The sequence below is a fragment of the Aplysia californica genome, unplaced genomic scaffold (genome assembly GCF_000002075.1).
Source record: "Aplysia californica isolate F4 #8 unplaced genomic scaffold, AplCal3.0 scaffold00085, whole genome shotgun sequence".
NCBI classification, from domain to species: domain Eukaryota; kingdom Metazoa; phylum Mollusca; class Gastropoda; order Aplysiida; family Aplysiidae; genus Aplysia; species Aplysia californica.
The window spans coordinates 20,410-23,201 of NW_004797355.1; the positions used below are offsets into that span (position 1 = coordinate 20,410).

General features: G+C 36.0%; 1 protein-coding gene across 1 annotated transcript in view; it reads right to left on the bottom strand.

Moving 5' to 3' along the window:
* The window catches only part of LOC101861110, a gene marked incomplete in the record, with an annotated part of 15,697 nt that extends 13,490 nt beyond the window's left edge, over window positions 1–2,207 (bottom strand). The window contains 1 exon segment of the mRNA XM_013080421.1: window positions 1,857–2,207.
* Window positions 2,208–2,792: the final 585 nt, after the last annotated feature.

Genomic DNA, 2,792 nt, shown 5'->3' on the forward strand with positions numbered 1-2,792 from the left:
GCGGAATTTTTTTTCTTCTATTCATTGATTTTTTAAATGAAGTTTAAGTCTCTGTCTATCCGAAACCCCAATGCCATTTGAGTCACGACGCGGTGGAATCAGGCTCTCGTCAATTTTGGGGCAAGTGGAGTTATTGGTATCATCTTGAAGCTTGTTTATTTGCCTTGCTTTGGATTTTAAAAAAGATCCATTTATCTTGAAGAGAAGTCAAGATATTTGCGAATGAAGGAGGTGGGGGTCACCTGGTTTCAGAGGTAAAATTAGTGAGAAAAGAGCCGCCAACGATGTGTTATTTCCTTAGCTTGAGAGTCCGTGGAAACTGAAAATTAACATTTTTGTGCCTTTAATAGATGTTTTTCAGTATAGTCCATACAAAAGTGTGCATTTTAATGGGCATGGAAAGTGTTGAGCCAAAAAACAAAAATGTGATAAAAATTCACAAAATCTACGCAAAATGCCAGTTTCTTTACTTTGATTACTTTGACGAGCGCCTGATTTCACCACGCTGCCTCACATTTGATCATTGTCAGCCGAGAAAGATGGCAGGTGTAACTCAACATCAAAAAATATTGAACCATCGGCACGCTCCGAACGTCTCAGCTGTTGCCAGGACATTCAACGCTACATACAATGTCCTACTTTCTTTTTTTTTTTTCTCCTCGACAATACACTACCTCAGAATCACAACGTTCTAAGTGATATTTTTGGCCGTTTTGAGTTACTAAGACCATGAGGTCAGGAACCAAATGTTTTCCCTGCTCTATTAAAAATTTTAAATTCGAAGTCGTTATCAAGATATTTCAAGGAATTGCATTCGAAAAAGATTGACATGATCTGAAACTCAGAATATTTGACATCAAATTTGTCAGAACTAGGTACTGGGCAGTTAGAACTTTGTAATTCTGATGTAGCGAGCTATAGGTGGCCGACTTTGACTGTATATCCAACATATTTTAAACATCTAGCTCTCTCTGGCAAAATTGAAGGCAAACGAGGAAGGTGTAGACCAGGGCAACCTACTTCGATAACGTAAACAGAAGGATAACGGGGAAAGATCAGGGTAAAGTAGATTTTTAGGAGCATCTGAGCAAAGGAATGAATGGAGAACCATGATCGCCGATGTCTGTCGCAGATTAGGCTTTTGATGGTGATGCTGATCCAACACTTACATTATAAAAAGACTTACTTTATAGATTATTTAGTATTACTAACGAGAAAGTAAAAGCCTAGAGACTCAAAAGGCTACATCTAGATTTTTTTAAGCGAACAAAAAGTCACTAGATTCTACCTCAGAATTAGAAAGTTCTATCTGCTCAGTAGGCCTAGATTCTAGATGTAGCAAGTTTTGGGAAATTTGACGTTAAAGATTTTCAGTTTCACAACAAGTCAAACTTTTTTTATTGCAGTTCCTTGAATATCTTGATAATGGAGACGATGAAAAATGGCGGACCTACTTTTGATTTAATTGGCTCTGTCGTAAAATTTCACACAAAAATTCTGTGAAAACGGGAAAAGGAGAAACAAAATATACACAAAATAGTTAGCATTTACTTAACAAAGATTACATTGATTTATGAATTAACAAGATATCCAATCAAAATTGGCTTTAAAACGAGTTGGAACAACACTGTTTAGGCGGGCGGCCGACTTGTCCAGACGGCCGGGATGCCCAGACAGTACTGTAGATTTAGATCTAGCGGAAGGTGACCGGCTGAAAGAAATGTGACGATATATCCAACGCTCACACAAGATAACCTTCTTTACAGACTGCTTATTAATTTTACTCACGTGAAGGGGAAAGCGAAGGCTTAAAAAAGATAACCTTCTTTACAGACTACTTATTAACATTACTCACATGAAAGGGAAAGCGTGAAGACTCAAAAGACTAGATTTTTAAGTTATATAAAAAGTTCTTTTGATCACTGGAATAGCATTAGAATCTCTATGTCTTTGGAAGTAGAACCTTCCGCCATCTTGGATCTCATTCAGCAGACCGTGTTAGGCTATTGCGTTCAGTATTGGTGTGGTCCAGTGCGCTGAACGTGTCTCGTCAATATCGCGAAGTGTACAGGCACTATATCATAGCCAGCCTTGCCAGATGTTTACTATAGCCATATATTTATCATAGTCATAGATTTATCGTGGCTTTAGATTTATTATAGCCATAGGCGTATCATAGTCATAGATTTATCATTTCCATACATTTGCCATTGCCATACATTTATCATTGCCATACATTTATCATCCATTTATCATTACCATACAATTGTCATTGCCATACATTTATCATACATTTATCATTGCCATAGATTTATCACTGCTATACATTTATCATTGCCATAGATTTATCACTGCCATACATTTATCATTGCCATAGATTTATCATTGCTCTTGATTTATCATTTCCATAAATTTGTTATTGCCATACACTTATCACTGCCATACATTTATCATTGCCATACATTTATTATACATTTATCATTGCCATAGATTTATCACTGCCATACATTTATCATTGCCATAGATTTATCATTGCTATAGATTTATCATTTCCATAAATTTGTTATTGCCATACATTTATCATGGCCATACATTTATCATACATTTACCATTGCCGTACAATTATCATTGCCATACATTTATCATACATTTACCATTGTCATACAATTATCATTGCCATTCATTTATCATACATTTATCATTTCCATAGATTTATCACTGCCATACAGTTATCATTGCAATATATTTACCGCTGCAATACGTTTGGCATTGCCATAGACTTATCATGGTCA